The sequence below is a fragment of the Anabrus simplex genome, chromosome 1 (assembly GCF_040414725.1).
Source record: "Anabrus simplex isolate iqAnaSimp1 chromosome 1, ASM4041472v1, whole genome shotgun sequence".
Lineage (NCBI taxonomy): Eukaryota > Metazoa > Arthropoda > Insecta > Orthoptera > Tettigoniidae > Anabrus > Anabrus simplex.
In genome coordinates, this window is record NC_090265.1 from 3,466,386 (window position 1) to 3,493,263 (window position 26,878).

Sequence of the window (26,878 nt, forward strand, 5' to 3'; positions counted from 1 at the left end):
ACATAGGGTATCTTATTCACAAGTTAGAAGTAACGAGAATGATCGCTGGTATTAACAGGCGGGATCAACGGCAGGAGGGTAGTCGGAATCACGAGAGAAATTATAACTCCCCTAGAACTGGCTTAGGTAGTGGGGTATGTGAGGCGAATGGAGGATAACAGGTTACCTAGAAGAAGAATACACTCTGTTAGGAAGTGTAAGAGACGTAGAGAGAGACCAAAATGACGGTGATTAGACTCAGTTTCTAATGATTTAAAAATCAGAGGTATACAAGTAAACGACCCCACAGAACTACTTCCAAGTGTAGAATTGTGGAGACGATTTGTAATATAACAGAAGATTGCAGACTGAACGGTAAAAGGGAATTGTTATCTAAACTTTGAGATTATATTATGTACATCATTCATTTCTAACTATTAATAATAATAATAACATAATAATACTTCCAGGTCCCACTAACTAATTTTGATGGCTTTCGGCGGCGAGGTCGTGGAACTTCTTATACGTACCAGTAAATCTACCGACACGACGCTGATGTATTTGAGCACCATAAAATACCCCCGCACAGAACCAAGTTGGGGTCACAAGGTCCCAGCGCTTCAACCGTCTGAGCTACTCAGTCCGGTACCATTTTATACTGAATTAACCAAATTTAAGTCATAGTTTCGTGTTCTGTCTGCTTGATGTCTCCAGCAAATCCAGGCAGAAGGAAATAAAATGTTCCTCTCTTAACGAATCACCTGTGATTGCGTAACTATGTGAACAACGTGTAACAACATTTGAACTCGCGAGCACGTTGTTCAGCTGTCCAGTACACAGCGCAGTTCGTTAGGGCCGTGAAACACACACAAGTGGTGTGGATTGTAACACAGTAGTCTTCGTGAGGGAGTTAAAGCTACTTTACAATGTAAACAGTGCACGACGTTCAGCAAGGTTGTTCCTTCATCGCTTAGTCATTTCAATACGGAATTTTATAAGGAGTTACAGTAGAATGTTTATATGTTTACTCGATTTCTTTAGCTCATCCATAATTACGATAAATATGTTGATATCTTGATAAGTTTATGATAGACACACCAACTTACATTTTACGTAGCTCCAAGACGACAACACAGACCTGTCCGTGATCAAAACATAAAAAACCTTACTTACGAAGGCTGTAAATGAACTAATAACAATATAGTTCACACACTCGCAGGAGACTGGGCATGCGCAAATGGGATATGGGAGCGATGAGGTGGCACTGTTGTCGAACTGTCGTGTGCATTTGACGGGCATCCAGTTTGAAGTGTTGTTCTTGTGTGGCATCGAAGTGAAGAGTGTCGACTTCACCGCACTAAATCAAGATTTCAAGACGTGATCAGCATTCGTCGATTAAAATCAAGGCTGTCCGGGGCAAAAATTCACCATAATGTTATCGAGGGTTAAGTGAAGTCTGATAGGACGGTTGCACTATGGGTCAATCGTTTCGTGCGGTCGGAATGAGACTACGGATTTTCAACGCACAGGTTTTCCGTTCATTCCTCAAGATTAGATTGAGATCGTGAATGGTCTTGTTCCTGTAGACATCGATGAACTGTTCGGAAATTATCCGTAGAGGTTAGTGTCAGTTATACTGACGAAATACTTAACATGAGGAAAATTGCCCCACGTTGGGTTCCACATAAACTCACCGACCTACAGAAATGGTACCATTATGCACTGGCTGGCATCCACGTGGACAGTTACTGCAACGAAAAAGACGCATTTCTTCAGCGTAGTGTCGCTGTTGAAGAGACATGGGTAGGAGACTACGAGCCTGAATGAAAGAGTCAATCAAATGAATGGTGTCACCAAGATTCACCACGTCCACAGAAAATTTAACAGAAACCCAGTCAGGTGAAGCATACGGCTTAGAAAGTGTTTTCTTACGCATTCTGTGCCTGAGGGACAAACCGACAACAGTGACTACTACTGCCGACATCCATCTACGTTTATTGCGAGATGATCGCCGTATCATGTTGTCATGTCACAAACAATGTGAAGCTCTTATTCCAACTGAGGGACTTGCTCACCAGACATGAGTCGTTGTGACTTCGACCTGTTTCCGAGTTTGAACGAACCTGTCTGAGGTCGCTGATTTCCTGCCGTGGCATCTGTACTCCGCGTAGTGGAGCGTCATCAACAGAGAGCGCCTTGCCAACTGTTCCAATGGCTCACCGACACTTGGGAAAATGTGATAGACTTAGTGAGTGACTAAACTGAAGGAATGTAGCTCATTAAATATTGGGTTCTGTCACTATTGCCAGTAACATATTTACAGCCCATGCAATGATACTGACGGTGAAACACGACAATCGATTAAGCGTAATTTATACGTCATTTTATGATGAGTAAGCTGAACAAAAGAAAGAAGTTTTATTAATCATGGAAAAATAAGACACAAAATTACCTATCTGTGTCGGTGCGACGTAAAACAAATTGTAAAAAGAAAAGAAAGAAATTTAGAACAAGTGTTGTCGCATCAAGTGTAAGTACTAAATGACCTTAACCCTCAATAAAAGTAGCTATACTCGGAGCGCACGATTTCCGAGCTAGAGTCGTGTGATGACGTTAATTTAAACAAGCGGTACCTAGGTGTCGTCGAGTAAGTTACTCCATTCCGCAACCTACACTGGTTCCTCTGTATTCCAGAGTATATTTTCCAGTGCAGAGATCCAGTTACGACTTGAAATTGCATTTTTATGTGTGATGTTCATGCAAACATCAAATTTAACTAACGTTTTAAAGTTATTGTCAGATAATATCATTTCCTTTGCTGTGCTACTCAGTGACACCTCGTAATTGCTAGTAAAATCTTTGTAAGATATCACTAGGTTAAAATAAGTTAAAAGAAAAGATAAAATAGTTCAACCTTACAATAATGTTAAAATAGGACATGCAAGTTTACGTCAATTTTTTAGTAAAACAGAGACGCAGTATCCTTAAAATCGTACAGTGCCTTATAAACTGCAGCTGACAGTGTCATCTAAACTTAATATTTTTACCTGTACGTCTTTCAACCACATTACTCCCTAAAGATTTCAGTGTTTCACTACCAGTACCTACTGAATTCTTGCTAATTCGCAATTTACTTTTCTGTGCATTGTTTTACAAATACTTGTCATCGGCTGATGATGACAAAAAATACTGGTGAAAACCGGTACCAGTTTTAGTAAAATAGGAATGTAAACTTGCATTTCCTAATTTAATAGTATTGAAAGTTTCAACCATTTTATCTTTTCTTTTAACTTATTAGTGAATTCACTTCAGTACGGAACAATATGAACAGTAGTTCAAAACTTCACAAGTAACAACAATGCATAACTCTGATTGAGTAAAATACATCAACACTTACGTTTCTTGCCTGCTAACACATTAGCTTGTGTCTTGTTAGTGAATAACTGAAGTTGCACATTCTTACTAAGTAGTTGAGTTTAGTATTTACATTATTTTGCTAGGAGTAAATATTATCCTATCAATTTGCATATCTATTCTCAAACCAAGTTATCTATATAGTTCACTGTAGATAGTTAGAATGTATATTTGCATAAATCCAAAAACTTCACTATTGCTGTTTTTCTATTAAAAGTAAGATATAATACCGGTAAAGCAATCATTGCAGGGTCATCGCGGACTCGAATTTACAGTTATAAATATATTTTATAAAAACATTGGTTGGATTCTTAAACTCTCTTCTCAGTGTATACTCAAATATATATTTCTATTTTGCAATAAGAAATCTCCTTCAACAAGGAGTCCATGGGCAAATATAATTGGAAGATCTGTTGGTGTAACATTTATATTCTTCCAGTCTTGCACACAAAACTAGTGTTAGATACTGCTGTTTATAATACTGAAGGTATCTGTGAATGAATTAATGAATGTCGTATGGCTTTAAGTGCCGGGCTATCGCAGGACGGGTTTGGCTCGCCAGGTACAAGTCTTTCTATTTGACTCCCGTAGGCGACCTGCGCGTCGTGATGAGGATGAAATGATGATGAAGACAATACATACATCCAGCCCCCGTGCCATTGGAATTAACTGATTAAGGTTAAAATCTCCGATCCGGCCGAGAATCGAACCCGGGACCCTCTGAACCTAAGGCCAGTACGCTGACCGTTCAGCCAACGAGTCGGAGAAGGTATCTGTGACAAACACGGTTTGAAGGCTTAGTGGAGTCTTGTATTTTCCTAGTTGAAATGAAATTGATATACTCCGTAATTTACTTGTTGTATATTAATTTCGCTGAATGTTATAGGCACAGTTTTGTGTAAGGGCTACAAGGTGAAAATAAATAACTCCAAAACAAAAGTAAATGACTGCAGTCGAACAAACATAGGTGATGCAGGAAATACACTGACTGACAGAGCAAATGCAACACCAAGAAGGAGTGGTCAGAACTTTATGCCAATTGCAGGGTAGACTGACGTCACTGAGGTATGCTCATGATGTGAAATGCGCCGCTGTGCTGCGCACGTAGCGAACGATAGATGGGACACGGCGTTGGCGAATGGCCCACTTCGTACCGTGATTTCTCAGCCGACAGTCATTGTAGAACGTGTTGTCGTGTGCCACAGGACACGTGTATAGCTAAGAATGCCAGGCCGCCGTCAACGGAGGCATTTCCAGCAGACAGACGACTTTACGAGGGGTATGGTGATCGGGCTGAGAAGGGCAGGTTGGTCGCTTCGTCAAATCGCAGCCGATACCCATAGGGATGTGTCCACGGTGCAGCGCCTGTGGCGAAGATGGTTGACGCAAGGACATGTGGCACGTGCGAGGGGTCCAGGCGCAGCCCGAGTGACGTCAGCACGCGAGGATCGGCGCATCCGCCGCCAAGCGGTGGCAGCCCCGCACGCCACGTCAACCGCCATTCTTCAGCATGTGCAAGACACCCTGGCTGTTCCAATATCGACCAGAACAATTTCCCGTCGATTGGTTGAAGGAGGCCTGCACTCCCGGCGTCCGCTCAGAAGACTACCATTGACTCCACAGCATAGGCGTGCACGCCTGGCATGGTGCCGGTCTAGAGCGACTTGGATGAGGGAATGGCGGAACGTCGTGTTCTCCGATGAGTCACGCTTCTGTTCTGTCAGTGATAGTCACCGCAGACGAGTGTGGCGTCGGCGTGGAGAAAGGTCAAATCCGGCAGTAACTGTGGAGCGCCCTACCGCTAGACAACGCGGCATCATGGTTTGGGGCGCTATTGCGTATGATTCCACGTCACCTCTAGTGCGTATTCAAGGCACATTAAATGTCCACCGCTACGTGCAGCATGTGCCGCGGCCGGTGGCACTCCCGTACCTTCAGGGGCTGCCCAATGCTCTGTTTCAGCAGGATAATGCCCGCCCACACACTGCTCGCATCTCCCAACAGGCTCTACGAGGTGTACAGATGCTTCCGTGGCCAGCGTACTCTCCGGATCTCTCACCAATCGAACACGTGTGGGATCTCATTGGACGCCGTTTGCAAACTCTGCCCCAGCCTCGTACGGACGACCAACTGTGGCAAATGGTTGACAGAGGATGGAGAACCATCCCTCAGGACACCATCCGCACTCTTATTGACTCTGTACCTCGACGAGTTTCTGCGTGCATCGCCGCTCGCGGTGGTCCTACATCCTACTGAGTCGATGCCGTGCGCATTGTGTAACCTGCATATCGGTTTGAAATAAACATCAATTATTCTTCCGTGCCGACTCTGTTTTTTCCCCAACTTTCATCCCTTTCGAACCACTCCTCCTTTGTGTTGCATTTGCTCTGTAAGTCAGTGTATTAGATTAAGAAATGAAGTCTCAAATGCAGTAGATGACTATTGTTACTTGTGCAGTATAATAACTAACGATGGTAGAAGTGAGGAGGACTAGCACAAGCAAGGAAGTCTCAAGAAAACAACGTTATTCACTTCGAACATTGATATTGGCATCGTGAAGACGTCTTAAGGCTTTCTTCAGGAGAGTGGCAACACTAGCTCAGAAAGAAAGAGAATAGAAGCTTTTGAAATGTGGTGTTACAGAAGAATGCTGAAGGCGAGATGAGTAGATCGAATCATGAATGAGGAGATACTGAATCGCATTGGTGAGAGGAGATCGATTTGGCTAAATTTGAGCATAACAAGGGATAGAATGATAGGGCACACATTAAGGCACCCGGGACTTGTTAAGTTGGTTTTTGAGGGAAGTGTATGTGGTAAGAACTGTAGGGGTAGACCAAGGTACGAATATGACAAACAGATTACATTAGATATAGGATGAAGTAGTTACGTAGAAATGAAAAGTTTACGACAGGATAGAGTGGCATGGAGAGCTGCATCAAATCAGTCTATGGACTTATGACTCAAATAGCAACAACAACAAAAACAACTAATTTATTTCAAGCAAGTGTGTTCACATAAAAAAATCACTGTTTCATTGAAAATATTTGAATATTTAACGTTCTTTCTTGACATATATGATGGGTCCTGGATTTACCCTACGCTGACAGATATGTATCATATGTATATAATTCAAAAAGAACATTCGGTTTTTGCGATGTGATTTTTAAAAATATGATGATATTACCTTCATTCGACCACGACTGCGTCTCACACTATTTATAATATTTGTTAAGATTGTGTCTTAATATATGGCGATAAAGTTTCTTCTCGCCATTGTGAACGCTAGTATATTCGAACTGCTCAACATGCTACGTAGTATCTTCATCCCGTGACAGACTACTTCACGTTTTAATGACCCGCTGCGCTACCGTGTTAAAAGAATATATATATTTATATTATTACTTTCTGGGTTGTCTGCACCTATGGTCCACTGAACGAAGTTATTGGTAGTTCATAGCGATTGGAGAGAACATCATGATACAGCAGGTAATGTACAGAGTCTGTATATCATCAACGTCATTGTCATTGAAGCATCACTCACTTAATTAAGGCATGTCCCGCCTTAAAGATACAGTTTTAAACATTGCTGTACGATGTCAAGTGTTTGATGGTATACGCCATTTTATTGGAGTGAGCCGAGCTTTTGAGCTTTCAGTCTTCCAGTCCTAATGAAGTGAATGTTGAAGTACTTCAGCGCTCAGCGAGTGGCTGTAATTTCGTCTCCCGGGGTGCGTAAACTCTGACCTCAGAGCAGCAGCCAGCACATTACCGCCATCCTATTTCTTCATTACACATATTTATTGCAGCCTTGTTTTCATTACCTCATTAACACAAAGTCTAATGGTTTCATTTCTCATTTACAATTGTCTCACCACTTAGTGAAAGTGGAGGCTTTACTCCGCCAAGTATCCCCTTTCCTTACAAGAATTAAACTCGGTAAAGTAGTTTCTATGCACCAGACTCTGTTTCTCCATCTCTGGGATATTTCGTAATAGTCGTAAATCCTTATCACCTTACTTGTGATATCATAGCTCAAATGTTATTTCTGTTGTGCAGGACAAAACAGTGGTTAGTTATCGCACTTATTGTTAGAGGTTAGTAGTCTCTAGAAAAAAATTATAAGCAGAGAACGTCTATGAACTTGCAAGATAACCTAAAAAACCAGCGGCCATCTTCAGTACATTTTTAGCCATTACCATGCTTGAGTTTCATCATTGTTGAATACCAGATGGCATTGATATATTGAGTAAACAGAAGGGGTCCTCGCATGGATCCCTGGGGGACATCTGTTAGCTCAGTCTTCCAGTCCGTGGTCATACAGTTTCAAAGAACACTTTGTCGCCGATTGGAAAGATATGAAGAAAATATATATAAAGCGATTGAGCTGGCCGTGTGATTAGGCTCGCGTAGCTGTGAGCCAATGCGTTCGAATGCCACTGTCGGCAGCCCGGAAGATTTTTTTCATCGTTTCCAGTTTTCACACCAGGCAAGTGTTACGGTTGTTCCTCAGTAAGGACCACGGTCGCATTCTCCCCACTCCTAGCGCCTCCCTATCCCCTCATCGCCAAGGGACGGCAGTCGGACGCAAAACAAAACTGTAATATGTATAATATAGGAATACAAGTAATTATTATCGATACTTAACATTATTTATTTATTTATTAGCGCGCTGTTCAGTGGCAATATTAGGACCCCATGGCACTTGTTTACAATTACCGGGCAAGTTCACAGCTGTGTTAGGGGCACACACCTGTGGGCTTGCACCTAGTAGATAGCGGGTTCGAACCCCACTGTCGTCAGCCCTCAAGATGTTTTTCCGTGGGTTCTCCTTTCTACACCAAGTAAATGGTGGGGCTGTACCTTAATTAAGGCCATGGACGGTTCCATCCCATCCCATCATCTCCATGAGGTCTATCTGTGTCAGTGTGACGTAAAACAAATGGTAAGAAGAACAAATAGTAAGAAGAAAACAAGTTTGCACTCCAAAATAACAATAAACTAAACAACTTAAAATTTGAGTAAATCAACATGGAATTGACAGCAAATTAACATTGAATTGAAGCAAATAACACACTGAATTATGTAATATTAAAAACTGGCATAGTTCAATTTAAATTTATGACAAAATTGGGCATCAAATAATAAAGATAATTACAGTTATTTACCGAGAAATGTTTAAATCGTAAATTAAAGAATTGAATATCCCTTAAGAGCCAATATAAACTCAAAAATATAACTTAACACTCCAAGAAATAAAATTATGGTTTCCGTGGTCCTAACCATGAAATTAAAATACCTGATAAATAATAACTTCTCTCTTAACAGTTTCATTAAAACATTATTCCATACGTCCTGTTGCATTCTGTAATCCCGAGGCACAAGCTCATTGATACTTCAACAATTCCGCCAGACGACCTCAGCAGGTACTCAAGGCAGGTAACCTTAAATCTTGCTAAGGAGTTAGTTTATTGAATTTATTTGTGTGGTTCACAGAAGAATGGAGTCTGAAATGGTAGGTCGTGAATTCCTCTTTAAAAAGTTGATTTTGGAATAAATGCATAACGGCTGGTTTTCAACCATCAATGTAGACACCATCGGTAAGATACTCCCCTGCTGACATCAATGCGGATTCGTTAGGAGGGTAAAGCTCCATGAAATCTACCAAAAAATTCCAGACAGACAAGTTCTTTTAGGGGTACAGCGCGTTCTGTTCATCAGACTGAAAATGAGCCATGTTCCCGTGGTTTCTTCTGGGCGAAATCAAGAGGCTATGTTCGAAATGTGGGTAAGGTAAAGGTCATGCACTTTTAAGAGAGCAATTCAAGGACATTTTTGGGAAACTTTTTCTCTAAACATTTGAGGTATTCTTAACCGAAGATATTCGATACTTGGAGGGGGATCATTAAGTGTAGAGATATTTTCTTATATGATATCAAATATATTGGACTTGTCATTTACTTGCCGCAAACATTCTTTTATAAATTTAGTCCAAGGAAACTTCCTGAAATATTGAAGGGAAAACAACGTAACTGTGGACGTGTTATCAGAAGTGTATGAAATGGAACACGTTTTCTTTCCATTTACTGTCAACAAGATATATGTTGACCTGTAAGACAGGAAATTAGAATGGGCACAATGTCGATGAAACGTATTATAATCACAAGGCCAATGACAATGTTTCACAATAAAGAGCGTGTTAAACCTAGAAATCGGGGCGGATGTTGTACTTTTGGCATGTTGTGTCGAGGGAAACTCTAGGACACCTTGAAGACAATCGCCACGAAAAGTCCAGGGGTAAACAAGCAAGACACCATAGTAACTGACAGTCACTCGCAACCTCTAAACAATGTAGGGCGCGCATCTGTAATGTTTGCATTCATAACGTGCCAAATAGACGAATGTTAATTGCATGTGGCCCCAGGAGAGATCTTCGAACTGATACCCTATAGGTGACCTGCGCATCTTTGAGGAAGAGACCGTGCGTAAGTTGAACTGAAGACCTCGGTACAAAAGCCAATACAGTCCAAGGAGGGAAATTTTGTAGGAGACAATAAAATCATTGCAAAACTTCCAAATGTGTATGAATATCAAATCAAATTGTTCAGATACAATTCAAGATATTACTGGGAATTTTGTGTGGCTACAAATGTTTATGTGCTTTTAGTTTTGTGTGTAGACACTTTTTAGGATGACGGACTTGACCGGTAAATATCCAGTCCCGTATTAGTCATAATAAAGTTGTACTCATTTGTTAATTACTTGAAAATAAAATCTTAACATATTTACTTTCCAAATAAGGAAACTGGCTCGTTAATCCTTGCAACACATGAGTACACATCCACACAGTTAATACAGAAGAACGACTGATTTAAAGGACACGCCAGTGACAAGGTTAGGATTCTACAGCTTGCACTTGCTTTGGTGTTTAGGCTGATTTAGATCATTATTTTCTTGTTCTGTAGTGCTGCATGACTTAGGGCTAATGTTTATATTATTCCGAATATCTTCAATTGTCTTCAAGATGTCCTAGAGTTTCCCTCGACACAACATGCCGAAAGTACAACATCCGCCCCGATTTCTAGGTCTAACTCGCTCTTTATTGTGAAACATGGACATAGGCCTAGTGATTATAATACGTTTCATTGACATTCTGCCTATTTTAATATCCTGTCTTACAGGTCAAGATCTTTCATTGTAATTATTCTGATTAGCATTGGACTACGGTAGCAATACACACGTCATCTCACCGCACGTCGCCTACAATTTCACACGTGCAACAGGGAGATGAATTTGTACTGTCCTTCGTCACAGCTGACACATTAATAACGTTACTGCCTTCTATCAAAAGGGTTTCGGAGCAAGATTCACTCAAGTTCGCACTTATCGGGTTTTAAAATTCAATTTCAATCAATTAATCAATCAATCAATCAATCAATCAATCAATCAATCAATCAATCAATCAATCAATCAAACAATCAATCAATCAATCAATCAATCAATCAATCAATCATCTCCATTTCGGGCAGCCACCCAGGTGGCTGATTCCCTATCAATTCCTAACTTAGCTTTTCTTAAAAAAATTTAACGAACTTGTATATTTGTCCAATATTTCCCTTGATAATTTATTCCCATATATTCTTGCCTTACAAACTAATATTTACCCCAATCTGTCCTCCTGAATTCCACATTTCAATTCATATTATGGTTTTTCTTATTTTGAAAAGATCCACTGACGCTTATCCTGCTACTCATGTCATTCCACGCCAACTCACCATTGACAGCTAGAAACTTACCACTTAGTCGAGCAGTTCGTCTCCTTACTACAAAGTCTTCTCAGTCCAATGTTTACAACATTTTACGAACACTACTCCTTTGTCGGAAATCACCCAGAACATATCGTGCTGCTTTCCTGTGATTTTCTTCTAGTTCTCGTATCAAGTAATCCTGGTGAGGGTCCCGTACACTGGAGCCATTTCGTGACGCGGTCAAGTCCCTCCCTAGAGCAGAGACATTATTTAAATGTGAACATGTCTCACTCTAGTTTATCAAATGTGTGACACTTTGCCATTTTTCAAAATAGTTGTACTTGACCGGATTTTTCTAATGTTAAAGATAGCAGAAACACCCAGCCCGCAAGCCTCGGAAATTAGCCAATGGAAGTTAAAACCGTCCACCTGGTCGTAAATCAACCGAGGGAGGCCTTGGAAGAAAAGCCAGCATGAGAGACACTGTACATACAGGGGGCCATGACGCTATTATGTGATACCTTTAAGAAATTCGTTGTCCTGACTCAGTCTGATTAGGGTCATGGGTTTAACGGATAATGCATTTGGAACACGTGTATACTATCATGTGTTAGTAAAAAATGACATAACTTTCATGCTATGATACAGATAAATGAGGTGATGTAGAATTAGCAAGCGGACACATCGACGGGCGCATTGAAACAGCATGTCGCTCGTGATGGCGCTGGACAGATATTGTGGCGTGATACTGATGGAACATGGACACTTTGAATGAAAATATTGATACGCTGTGGACTCCAGCACAGAATGTTGCAACCCCTTCCATTTCCTATGAACAATCATCCCTGACAGTGAAACGAAAATTATCCCCAAAAGGTTATTTAAAAATCCAATGCAGATTAGATTATTTATAATAGAGGCATTACTGCAAATTGAACCTGTCCGATCAACTGCCCAAACATCAGGACATAATCGAAAAATCGTCGGAGGCAGTATGACACTGCCTTTTAATTTAAAGGCGTGGAAATTTCTACAATAAAATATTGGTAGGGCATTATTCATTTCATCATACATTTATATTTTCTTTAGTTCTACGTACATTTATTTATGAATTCTTTATTTTAACACACTGCGGACGGGATCCGCGTCTACTTGCGTATGCCAGGCCGAACATTGCTTACGGGCCCCGAGTTAACCCCGGTGACATCTGTTGTCACTTCTCAAACTTCAAGGTTTATAGAATCTCGTTGTTGAAGGTGTTGTATATTCTATGCTAACTTCACCTTTTCCTTCTACTTCTGTACCATTGTTCAGTTTCTTAGTTTTCTGACCTCATGCTTACATCGTTCAAAAAGCCATGTGGTGAGTAAGACGGCGCTTCCCAGACTGGCCGCATATTTAGATCAGGACGAAATATTTAATGAATTGTATGCGTATAATTATTTGGAACGACCAAGTAACGTTGAAGAACATGAGTTCGATATTGAAAGCTCTCCTGATGAAATTGTGAGGAGTGATGCTGAAGATATACATCCTTCAAAACGGCGTGAAATCTGTATATAAGTTGCCGTGTGCCCCTCCACCGACGTCATTGCTACAGAGCTTACACACCAAGGAGAAAAAACAATTAGAACTCCTTCAGGAGGTTTCCAGTAAATGTTATCTCGAGCAGTACAAGGTTAGTAAAACCAGGCTTATTTGGTTTTATACATGATAGATTGCATTAACTTTCTCAGGAAATCGCCGGACACAGGGGTTGGGCAGTGTGAGGATCATCCGATCAGCAAAGTGTTAACTTACATTATTTTATCAAACATTTATTAAATACAGGGCACAAGAGAACAGATCTTGAAAATACGTCAGCAAGGGAATTAAACGTCGCGATGTTTCTGTGGTTCGACTTCAAGAAATCTTACCACAAAGTGAAATGAAATGCACTCTGGGATATACTGCGAGAACACTTCTTCAGTCTAGTCAAGGCACTCTACGGTAATAACAGGCCCCATGTTAGCGTCAACGAGGCTTTCTCAGGAGCATTCAAGAGAGAGGCTGGCGTCAGAAAATGGGCATCCCATATCACCTCTGCTCTATAACATATACTCAGACCACTTTATAAGAAAGGTGCTAGAAAAATGGGAAAGAGGCATTCGAGGAGAAGGAAAGATGATCAGCAATTTGACGCATGCCAAAGTTACCCTCATAATATATCGAGTGCCAGGGAGATGGAGAATTTCATGAACCGCCTCACACGAACCATCTGGAAGTGTGAAGTGTAGACCCGAAATAGCAAGCAAAGGTGAGAATAACAAATTACTACACCTGAGATAACTACGAGTGGAATGCTTTGACGTGGTGGACAGACTCGTGTATCTCATTGCCCTGATAACGAACAATGGGGGCTGTTTGGCTGAAATCAGAATACGCCTTACAATGGCAGGCAATGTTAGGACGAAATGACCAAGATACGGAAACACAGAGCCATCGGTAACAACAGCAAACGTATACTGGTGTTCCGCATAGCCACATACGCAGTTGAAAACTGGACAATTTATAAAAGTTACAGGAAGAAGATTCAAGTGCTGGAAATGCGGGTGTACTAAGAGTATCCTGAACCGAGTGCTGGATGAAAGCTAGAAGGGCTCACGATGAAGGACAGGCTCATGGACAAGGTTAGCCAGGCCGATTTGAGATACCTTTGCCACTTTTCAAGGAGGACTGGAAATATGGTAAGTCTGATCTTGAGGGCGAAGTGCAAGGGATAAGGATCCAAAGAAGGGCTCCACCAAAGTGGATTGACCAGACGAAGGAATTTGTTGGGAGATCTCTACATCAGGCGACGGATCTAGGTCAGGATTAAAGAGCATGACATGTCAGTACACCGTGTGACGGGTACATGGAGTGAGGGAATGAGATATTAGGCTTAGCGCTTGCGAGAATGTTTCAAGCAAATGTTAAATCTACATCCCTTTTGATCGCGGGGAACTGGGGTTTTGACCTGTAGACCTTTTCCTTGTCTCTTTTTTCCGAATTTGGTCGTCTTTTCAGTGGTGGAAAAATTGAACGTTTTCACTTCCTTTCTTATGGTTTAAAGTTGGACGATATGAAAATTCAACGAAAATATCAGAAAATGTTTTCTTTAAAGAGACGTCCTTCACTATCAGCTTCAGCAACTGAAATAATTTTGAGTCGTTTGTTTAGACTCTTATACAGACTAGCAAAGGCTGTTTTTCGAAATCAGAGTGACAGTTGGAATGTTATGACGATTGCCCTCGACCAGGGTACGACCAAAATGGGGCCTTATTTGGTGGTCATCTTGTTTTAACGGGTGATGTCAGTAATTTTCTACGTGTCAAATGATAGTTTCGAAGTTATTCGCAAAGATGTAATTACGAGGGCGAATCAAAAAGTGAGTTGCACTTCCAAGTTATGGTCACCTACACATAGGCAACACGACATACAATGTAAGTTCGCTTCTCCACATAGTCGTAAACATTTCTCCGAACGGTCAACCAGCGCTATGTAACCACCTGGAGACAGCTGCTTTCAGCTCCTAATCGTTTCGGAATCGTCGTCCTCCGAGATCTCTTCTCAGCTTACCGAGCACATGACAATCGCATGGCGCAAAGTCTGGAGGATGTTGCAGTTCGGATATTTTGGGGGCCGTGTGAGGTGTTACGTTATCACACCGGCGCTCAATTTTCCCCGCCAATTTTCTTTAATTGTCTTACGCAACCGGTTCAGCGTTTGACAATACGAAGCCGTCACAACACACATCACAGGAGATGAAACGAGAGACCAAAGTTGGCTGAACTATCAATGTCTGATGATTCACCGGCGGGTAATTCTGGAGAGACTAAAACGAAAATGGAGCAGATCGGTCCAGTAGGACGTACGGACTGGACACGGCTCTTTATAGTAAACTCTTGTTTGTTTTGTGTGTTGCAGATTTATGTTCTCCTTAGGGCTTTTGAGATTCTATTAGTCGCTGATAAAAAGAATACATCTGTTCTAGAAACATGTACCTTGTCAGAATGTAGTATACTATTGACACTATTGTACAGCATATTAAATGTACTGGCAGGCGTACCACACTTCAGAGGTTTGATAAACGTTAGAAGTCAATACGTTTCTAATAGGAGCCGAATAGGGTCAAGCTTTTTAATACAATTCCACTGTTCACATTGTGCTCTCCTTCTCAACATCTCCAGTTCGTTACTACAACTTTAATACAACAATATTGCTTCGAGCACACAGTGAATTCACGGAACCAAGAGATTCAACCATCACCATCATATTCCCCGCAGTCTAACTTGAGCCAGTCTTTTCGACTCAGCGTAGGTCTTGCAGTTCATCCTGATAAGTAGGCTCTTGAAATAAGACACTCTGGGTCATCCTCTTCCTCCTTCCTCTGCAATTTGTTCTTCAAGGTTTTTTTCAAAAGAATTCCTCACGCCGCATAATTCGACCAATAAAATGTATTTCCCGTTTATTCAATTTCAGTTACCAGATTTCGATCTCCTCCTATCTCGCTAACGACTTCGGTATTACTCTTCATTTCACTCCAACTTATCTTCTGCATTCTTCTCCAGATCCACATTTCAACTGCCTCTAGTCTTTTCCTAATGTCCTACTTTCCCAACCGTTCAGAAACACGCTCCACACAAAGTATTTTCCGAGTTTGAATAGCAGAGGTTTTCTTGCTTGAAAGGCTCTCTTTTCCATTGCTGTCCTTATTGTAACTTCTGGTGTGCTCCCATTACTCTAGTGATTAGCGTTACTAAGCTAAGTAAAATAAAATTAAAGAACTTCGTCAAATCAGTCAGGTTCATCGGTAAGGAACAGTGTGTATCGTGTAATAGCACCACGTCATTATAGAAACCTATCTCAGTGCAAATCGGTCACTTGTCATATTTATGGCATTTAACAGACGAAGGCTGACTGGAAGAAAGTTGGTTTAACTATGCACAGAAAATGTCCGTTTTAGGGCCCAATAATCATAAATCGTTGTTTCAATTCTGGCTTGATAACAAGTTATGAATCCAGAGCTTACCTTCAAGTTATTGTTAATGGTATTCTTAGACTCTGCTGTTATGAAGTACCGTGCCAACACGTAATGTTGTTTATTTCATTGTTGACCTGCTGGAGTTTACTGTGGTAGGTTTTATGTGTATCAACACTGAACACTTTTTATTTGTTTGCCTCCCTTATTAGGGTCATTTGTACTCTTTATGTTCGTCAGTACGTAGTCCTTTCTTCTTCCAAATTACAAGTAAACAACAACTCCAATGCTTATATCGACCTGGACAAGTCACAAATATAATCAACACATCTTTGTATGTAGACAGTTAACTGCAGGACTCGGCGGGTAAATGACTATCGAACTTAATTAACTACCTCAAGGTCAAACCAGAAACGTCTCCCCCTAAAAACAGGAAATTGAAAAAAATCTTAATGACGCACCGTCATAGGTACCTAACCTTATGAGACAAGTATTCACAGTAAGCTACTATATTCAGCAAGTGCGATCAGTGGGTTAAGCCAGGAGCAAGTAATTGTAAGAACTATGCGCACTTCTTACGCTAAAATGTCAACATCACCTTCTCAAAAGAAGCAACTTCAAACAGGATCAGGGGCTCCCAAACTGGAAACCGCAGCAGGTGGGGATGGTGGAATGCATCCATGCCTGACATAACAGCTGAATAAAATGGCTACAGGGACTGTCAACTTGTAGGCATGGGTGGTCGCTGAATCTAGCGTTGTGTCCACATACAGTATTTGCATCAAGCTCTTCCATTTCATCCTTACCGCCTGGCATTCCTGGGTGAACTCTTGATTCCGTCGAAATCCTATCGCATTAGATATTCGAGTCCAATGTAGTCTTCGATTTTTACGCCCTTCATCGCTAATCGCCATTTTTTTCCATATCTTCATTTTTCAAAGACTCTTAATTCCTTAATCATTCAATCAATCAATTAATCAATCAATCAACAACCAATCAATCGATCAATCAATAAATCTCTGCTTTAAAGTCGCCCTAACACATCTACTATTGAAAGATAGGCCACGATGACACTACAGTCTTCCTACAATATGATGTCAACACTGTACTAGTAAACTCGTATTGTTTTTAAAGGAAGGAAATGTACCATAAGCCTAGGTCTACGTCAGGTCTGTTAACATCTATACACAGCGTGAATAAGTCGCCCCTTCCAATGCAGTTTTATTCAACTCACGATATTCATTCCGTCGTGAAAGCATCTGTCCCGCCGTTATGCTCAGACAACCGGATATCTTGGTATTTAACGCCTCACCATGATAGGACGCCGTAATGTTATACCCGTATTAAACACTGGAAGATATGCATGCGCCTTCTAGAGCATATGAACCTGACACGCCGGCGAAACACCAAATTGATAGTATGACTTTAGTAAACTTAATACTGAGCTCGATAGCTGCAGTCGCTTAAGTGCGGACAGTATCTAGTAATCGGGAGATAGTGGGTTCGAGCCCCACTGTCGGCAGCCCTGAAGATGGTTTTCCGTGATTTCCCATTTTCACACCATGCAAATGCCGGGGCTGTACGTTAATTAATGCCACGCCCGCTTCCTTCAAATTCCTAGGCTGTTCGTATCCCATTGTCGCCATAAGACCTATCTGCGTCGGCGCGACGTAAAGCAAAAAAAAAACTTAATACTTGGTATAAGCTCCCCATGGGACGTACTGAACCGTAGTGTAGTTGGTACACAGGCGTGGCAGAGCGGGCTTGAATGTCAGGTACGAGGTTCGAGTCCGGAGCGAAGATTACTAATTTTTGAAATATTTGTTTAATTCGTACCGCACGCAATGTACCTGCTTTCATGCAAAATGTGTGTGAATGAATGTGTTTGTGGCCCTAAGAAGGGCCGATTAGTTAGCAGGCCGGACACAGTAACACGGGCCCGGTGTCCAATAGATCGTCTTGGGCGCTGAAATATTCCACATGATGAGTGTCGGAGCTGGTTGGGTTTTTTAGGCTATTGAGTGCAAACGACTTTCTTCAAATGTCCCCACAAGAAGAAGCCTGGCGGCGTTAAATTCGGTGATCTGGTGAGCCAAGAAACAGGACCTCCTCGTCCTATCCATTTCGCTGAAAGTTCCTCGTTCAGATGGTTACGAACGGGCGAAGTCGAATGTGGTCGAGCTCCACCCGGTCGCAACCACATCAAGGGGAGTTCCTGACGCAGAAAGTGCAGGTAGCGTGGGCCCGTCCAATGGCCCTGAAAGAAGTAAGGTCCAATCAGGTGATCCCCCAGGATTCCACACCGCCTGTCGCAGCCCAGTGAAGATTGTCTGGAATCCAATAGTGCATGTTGTGGCGATTGACGTTCCCGTTATTGCGGAAGCGCGATTAGTCCGAGAACAAGATACGCGATACGAATGCTGCATCATTGTCCAGCCTGTCTAATAGCCACGGGAGGAATTCCATTCAAGTTTCAAGTTCCTGCCCATGGAGCTCGTGGTGTAGCTCAATATGGCATGGGTGAAATTCATATTCTTGCAGAATGCGCCAGACGGCCGGCCGGCTGGTGTTCACATGTCATGCAGTCGCCCGTGTACTGATGTGTGGATTATTACGAGCTCTTGTCTTTCACCCGTTGTAACGGGCCTATCGTGGACTGGTGGCACGCCTGTTTCAACACGGCGGAATGTCGTAGCAGCCGGGTGTCGCCAGTCGGGTACAGACGTAGCGCCTCGCATGCGTTTTTTCTTGCTTCCCCCGTAAATGAGGAGCATGTCAACGTATTCATCTGTGGAAAACATGTCGAATGACAGCAGAGATTACGGTACGTTCAGGCCCTAACCAGTGGAGAATCCGCAGGGCACAAGATGAATAACAGTGTCATCCTACTGTTTGAATCTGGCAAACTTGGACCTGTGTTTACGTATTCAAACATCATACCATGCAGAAACACTTGAACGATGCAGGATTCGAGCCTCCACTGGCACATACCGTACATTGCTAGACGGTCGCCTAACCACATCCTCTACACTACCCTGCTGGAACCATGCTCAGACCACATGCGCCATCCCGTTCGGTGTTTAAGTCATTAATTACTGCATTGTTCCTTAGTTTTATACATTGATTCCCTTCTTCGTTACACCCGCTCACGATGCACGACACATTAATATAGTTACATGGTGAAATCACGTTGGTACTTGATTTCAAGGCATCATGATTTGCGAACCGGTGATGTAACATTTCTCTAGGGTTCAGAATCGTGTGCAAAACGTGCTCACTGAACATTGGTACCATAAAGTACGCCTGCGGGGGAATGGCACCCCTATAAAAATGGTAATTTAATGGAAGGCCTAAAATGTAATTCTCAAATAGTTACATTGTTAATGGTCCTATCTATAAATGAGTGGATGAAAACTGTTACGGGGTTACCCGTGGAAGGCAGAGGTGCGGGCTGGAATGGGTCTAAGTACAAGGCCGAAAGATGAATTAAAACTTCAATGAAGGTTATATTTTCGGACATAGCAAGGTTTAACAATTTTTACACAGAATTTGAAAACTTAACAAGTACAACAAGACAACAGCTATCCAATAATCAGGTACAAGGTATAATTCTACGAACAAAAGTACACGTTTCGGGGTCTTAACAAGTTCTGGGCTTCGAGCCCCAATTCCACAATCTTTGAGCTACTAGCCCAACTTTACCAAGACACACACTTGTTCAAAGGGCATAAAACCCCTTCATACAAGGAGCATTAGCTCCAAAAACATATCAGACCTCCTAGAGGCACTTTACCACCTCAAAAAGAGCTGACCCACTCTCAATTTTTCTGAGCCTACTAAAGGCTATAACAGATTTTACCAATAATTGCCCTCAAAGCACAACTTACAAGAAAACAGTGGTATCTTGTACCCAGCCTACTGGGCCTTAATAGAAAAATAATAGGTTAATTTAAATAGCCCAAAATGCAAAAGGAATGGAGGCGTGAATTAGCACTCCTAAATACACATTTTAAAACCTAAGAGGCACTAGGCCGATGACACAGGGGTTATTCCCAAACTAGTCAGGTGACTCGTATAAGAAAAATGTTAAGACATTAAGGAAGAGTAGAAAATCGGTTACGAAAACGTAGTCACCTCAAATCACAATGAAGGGGAACTCGAGAGGGTAAAGCACTCTCTATCCCCGAATTACAGTTAAAGATATATGAAGTTTTACAAAGACTGAAAGAAATTTACATGTTTCAAGAGATAGGTTACATATTAAAGGTTTCGGACCTGCCCAGCGGGTTAAACTGCTGAGCTAGCAAGAAATAAAGATGTTAAACGGCCATTACCTTGTTGAAGAGCTGCTGCCCGAAGGAGGAGGCGCTATCCGCCCCCTGCTACACGTCTTTACACAAAGCTAGATGTAGAAGAAGTGGCGAAGAGCCGTGAAAATCAGCAGTTTTTAAACCCTCGGGAAAGTTTCGAGACCTTTCATGAAAAACTAAGGCACACCCACCGTCTTTTATTGGCTAACATCAAAAGTTACACACAAAATCGGAGAAGAAACACATGATTGGTAAGAAATTAATTACAGAAATTCTTGATTGGTTAAAAACAAAACCGGCAGAAAGAAAAGATTAATACTGCCAACCCACAAATGAAAGAACGAAATTTAGTAAAGAGAAAAACTTATGACCACAAAATTTCTTCAAATAAAGTTCCTTCACTTCGCACCAGAGTGCATGATCATAGTTTTTTAGTAGAGACATCTATAAGAAAAGGTCCACACTTCTTGATCAATAGAAAACAAACACGTTGAAATCCACACAGTATTGACAACTTGGTAATCACAAAATTTTACTGTAGTGACATCTTCTGAGAAACTTATAAATTGGTCCAGTTTTTAAGGTTCAGATTTTCTCCAGTAGAGGAGGATTTATTGGCGCAACATTTAAAATTGCGGCGTAGGGGTACCAAAACAATAACGGTACAAGTAGCATTTTGGTCATTCAGAGAGAAAGGCATTTAAACTTCTTAACACTCATATAAAGCATGCTACTTGTAGTTACACCACCCATCACTAGAGCGCAGAATATTACCGCTATCACTTGTATCTCTTTGCTGGTGAAAGGATACATCCTCCCGGAGTTACATCTTGCACTTAACTCGTTTTGTTAAAAAATGTCACTTGTACCGTTCAAATCATTCATAACTAAAGTCATAAATAATTAAATGTGCGATCATCTGTGCCTTTTACATTTTTACCGTATCAGCTATGACAACAGAGATATTCGTGAATTTCAATATTTGTTGCTAAGTCCATATAAACGCCGAACCACGAGAAAATGGACCAACAGAATTTCATGAAAATCGGCATATGAAGTCTGCAAATAATTTGCTATACTCTAGGTTATAAATGTTTTATTCGCGCAACAGTGACCTTGAGAGTTTCACGGGCTAGTCGAACCTCGATATTCTGAATCACCTCGTGAGATAAACTTCATTTCGAGTTACCGAATTGAATCATATGTATCTACAGGCTTATACTGAATAAATTACTTTCAACAGTATTTAAAAATATGCAAACTAATTCTATTTTACGGCAACACTTTGATTATAGCCCTTATTGTAATAAGTTTTTAGAAGACAAGATGCAGTACATACAGTAGTGAAGCAAGAAACATACGTCCGTTAAAACATTTGGAAAAATCCCTTAGTCTCCTCTGCTTGTTACTGTTAAGCTTTCCTCCCTTCACGTTGAAACTTCTCACCAATACCACTCAGCCGAGATTCGTAAATGAAGCTTGTCATCCGCGACTTCGGGTGTTGTTTGCGTACGTGACCGATAATTAATTCACATCCGAGAAACAGCGAGGCTTCGCCGATTTTCCGATCATTAGCAGTTTTATTTTTTCGGTTCATGTCATATTAGCTGCCTGTATCACTGCAAACCTTTCCTTACTTGTTAACTGCTCCTCACAAACCACAAATGCCGTATTGATTGTTAACGTTGCACAAAATTCGACTTAAAGAGGAAATGTTTGCTTCGAGATATCGAGAAATTCGTGTCGAGTAATGGAGAAATAAATACAGGTGAAGAATTTGACAAACGTCTGGGAAATTCAAGTTACTTCGAAATATTGAATAATGGATGTTAGAGATATCGACGTTCGACTGCCTTTAAATAGAGTAGAAGGCACTAGTTTAAGATACTTAGTATAGTACAATGGCCCATTAAGTTGGCCGTGGTAATATTAACATTCACATCAAGGACCTCTCTCGTACAGTACACACTACATAACTAACATGAAAATCTACAGCCTCCTGTTTAGACTGCCGGTCGTCTGTTATTAGCAGCCATTGAAGTTTTACTTAGTAAGACCGACATTGAGAGGTGCTCGGGGTGTATATTTATATAAATAGAATTTATTTAAATAGAAGACACTAATATATTTCGACAGGAAATATATAAATAGAGTGTTATCAACTTTATTACAGGCACATTCATGATCATCTGATTTTAGCAAAGAAAAAATCTCTGCCACTTTTTAATCCTTAGAAGAGCAATGACCTTAAGCTGAGAAGTGAATTACCAGTTAAACAGTTACCAATATCGTCAGAAGCGAATTAAGCCGATAACCCCTTCTGTGCTAGTATGGGTTTAGCTGTTACGAATACATTCTTCAAGCATAAAGCTATTCACCGCTACACATGGGAGGCTAGGGGTACCACATCCATAATAGACTATATCTTAACAGACTTTGAATTCAGGAAATCTGTTAGGAATGTACGAGTTTTTCGCGGATTTTTCGATGATACAGACCACTATCTGATCTGTAGTGAACTAAGTATCTCTAGGTCTAGGGTAGAGAAAGTGAAATCTGTCTGCAAACGAATGAGAGTAGAAAATCTCCACGACGAGGAAATTAGACAGAGGTACATGGATATGATTAGTGAGAAGTTTCGAACAGTACACAGTAAGCAGGTTCAGGATATAGAAAGTGAATGGGTGGCATACAGGGACGCTGTAGTAGAAACAACAAGGGAATGCCTAGGAACAACTGTGTGTAAAGATGGGAAAAGGCGAACATCTTGGTGGAATGATGAAGTGAGAGCAGCTTGTAAACGTAAAAAAAAGGCTTATCAGAAATGGCTCCAAACAAGGGCCGAGGCAGACAGGGATTGGTACGTAGATGAAAGAAACAGAGCGAAACAAATAGTTGTTGCATCCAAAAAGAAGTCGTGGGAAGATTTTGGTAATAACCTGGAAAGGCTAGGTCAAACAGAAGGGAAACCTTTCTGGACAGTAATAAAGAATCTTAGGAAGTGAGGGAAAAAGGAAATGAACAGTGTTTTGAGTAATTCAGGTAAACTCATAATAGATACCAGGGAATTACTCGAGACGTGGAGGGAATATTTTGAACATCTTCTCAATGTAAGAGGAAATCATCCTGGTGGTGTTGCAAACAGCCAAGCTCATGGGGAGGAGGAAAATGATGTTGGTGAAATTATGCCTGAGGAAGTGGAAGGAATAGTAAATAAAATCCATTGTCATAAGGCAGCAGGAATAGATGAAATTAGACCTGAAATGGTGAAGTATACTGGGAAGGCAGGGATGAAATGGCTTCATAGAGTAGTAAAATTAGCGTGGAGTGTTGGTAAGGTACCTTCAGATTGGACAAAAGCAGTAATTGCACCTATCTATAAGCAAGGGAACAGGAAGGATTGCAACAACTATCGAGGTATCTCATTGAGTAGTATACCAGGCAAAGTATTCACTGGCATCTTGGAAGGGAGGGTGCGATCAGTCGTTGAGAGGAAGTTGGATGAAAACCAGTGTGGTTTCAGACCACAGAGAGGCTGTCAGGATCAGATTTTCAGTATGCGCCAGGTAATTGAAAAATGCTACGAGAGGAATAGGCAGTTGTGTTTATGTTTCGTAGATCTAGAGAAAGCATATGACAGGGTACCGAGGGAAAATATGTTCGCCATACTGGGGGACTATGGAATTAAAGGTAGATTATTAAAATCAATCAAAGGCATTTATGTTGACAACTGGGCTTCAGTGAGAATTGATGGTAGAATGAGTTCTTGGTTCAGAGTACTTACAGGGGTTAGACAAGACTGTAATCTTTCACCTTTGCTGTTTGTAGTTTACATGGGTCATCTGCTGAAAGGTATAAAATGGCAGGGAGGGATTCAGTTAGGTGGAAATGTAGTAGGCAGTTTGGCCTATGCTGACGACTTGGTCTTAATGGCAGACTGTGCCGAAAGCCTGCAGTCTAATATCTTGGAACTTGAAAATAGGTGCAATGAGTATGGTATGAAAATTAGCCTCTCGAAGACTAAATTGATGTCAGTAGGTAAGAAATTCAAAAGAATTGAATGTCAGATTGGTGATACAAAGCTAGAACAGGTCGATAATTTCAAGTATTTAGGTTGTGTGTTCTCCCAGGATGGTAATATAGTAAGTGAGATTGAATCAAGGTGTAGAAAAGCTAATGCAGTGAGCTCGCAGTTGCGATCAGCAGTATTCTGTAAGAAGGAAGTGAGCTCCCAGACGAAACTATCCTTACATCGGTCTGTTTTCAGACCAACTTTGCTTTACGGGAGCGAAAGCTGGGTGGACTCAGGATACCTTATTCATAAGTTAGAAGTAACAGGCATGAAAGTAGCAAGAATGATTGCTGGTACAAACAGGTGGGAACAATGGCAGGATGGTACTCGGAATGAGGAGATAAAGGCTAATGTAGGAATGAACTCGATGGATGAAGCTGTACGCATAAACCGGCTTCGGTGGTAGGGTCATGTGAGGCGAATGGAAGAGGATAGGTTACCTAGGAGAATAATGGACTCTGTTATGGAGGGTAAGAGAAGTAGAGGGAGACCAAGACGAGGATGGTTAGACTCGGTTTTTAACGATTTAAAGATAAGAGGTATAGAACTAAATGAGGCCACAACACTAGTTGCAAATCGAGGATTGTGGCGACGTTTAGTAAATTCTCAGAGGCTTGCAGACTGAACGCTGAAAGGCATAACAGTCTATAATGATAATGTATGTATGTATGTATGTATGTATCCCAATCGTACCACCAAAATTAATTTAGTTAACAATGTCACAGCCTTCATGATGCGCAGGTGGTATTGTAGAAAATACTCCGAGCCCATCGCCTGATCGATTGAGTCGGTCGAAGTGAATGCTAGAAGTTTTACGTACGAATGTAATACATAGTAATTGGGAGCATTCTTTGAATAATTTAAGCTGCTTAAAGTAAATGTATTGCTTTTTCCGTAAACCTGAGGTGATAAGACCACATTTCTCATATTAAGTATGTTTATTTCACGTGATGGCTAATGTAAATTCAAGGCACTTAGTGTTTCCATGGAAATGTATTCAATAATTGCCACCATTTAGCACTTTTCTGTGTAAATACATTTTTTGTGTTTAAATACGGTGCGAAGTATTTGTAAGTGCTGAGATCGAAATAGAAATGTAAAAGTGTGCCGTACACATAATGATATTTGATTTCCTTTTCATCCGGGCAGAATACATTTTCTAAAGACCAACACATGAAGGTAATTTAGAGGGATTCGTGGAGATAGTGAGTTCTGCATTTTCCTTTCTTCTTGTTATATTGATGTATACGGCAATAGTACGCGTTTGTTGATGTAGAACAAGCCTTTCAGTAGCGAGGCAATAAGCATATACTTACGATAGTTTTCTGGTTTCTGCCGTCTTTTCTAAGTCAGTGCAAAGTAAAGGTAAAGTGCAGTCTAAAATACAGAATTACACAGCCAGATGATAACATTTGGAGCATGCAGAAATGGAGGAGTATACGAACTGGTACATCACGGGCTGAGAGGTTATGTGATGTTATTTCAGTGATTACAAAATCGAGTCAAATTTACAAAGAACTTGGCAGGGCGATCCCAGTTATCAATGTAAAGTTGCGCCCACTCTGCCCTGGATACGTACACTTATTCGTTTGGGAAGAGTGTCGCTGGCCCACAACTGTTGTAACTGGTCCTTGATATCCTGGATTACTGACACTGGGACGGAGTTGATCCCACACATGTTCTTCGGGGACAGATCTGGGTGCCTTCCTGGCCACGGGAGTACCTCAACATCAAGCAGACAGTTTATAGACACACGTGCCGTGTGTGGACGAGCATTGTCCTGATCACGATACTGTCGCATGAGAGCTAACACATGAGGACGCATGGTATCCGTAGAGTTCCCTCAGTTACTACCGGCCATGCCCTGAAATCATGCCCCGATGGCTCCCCACACCATAACGCCAGGAGTAACACCGCTCTGACTCCCCAAAATATTCGAAGATTGGGACCTCTCCCCATGTCGCCGCGATACTCTCAAGACGATGGTCATCCGGGGTAGAACAGAAGCACGTTTCATGGCTGAACACAATGATACGCCATTCATTAGCAGCCCACGCTTTGCGGTCACAGCGCCACTCCAAACGCAGGCGTTGGTTGTACCTAGGCATGGGACGGTAATTCCCTCGTCCCAATGGTGCTAGCCTCCGACCAACGGTCGGGGATGACGCAGGATGTTGCAGGGAGTCCACTACTCGTTCTCGGATAGCAGGTGCAGGTGTGAAGGGTTCTAATATGATTGGTGCATTATACGGCGGCAGTCCGATGTGGTGGTCAGATGTCGTCGACCAGAAACTTGACGATGAATATGCCCGCATTCATGTTCTCACGCAGTCCAACAACGGGCCACTGTCACGTC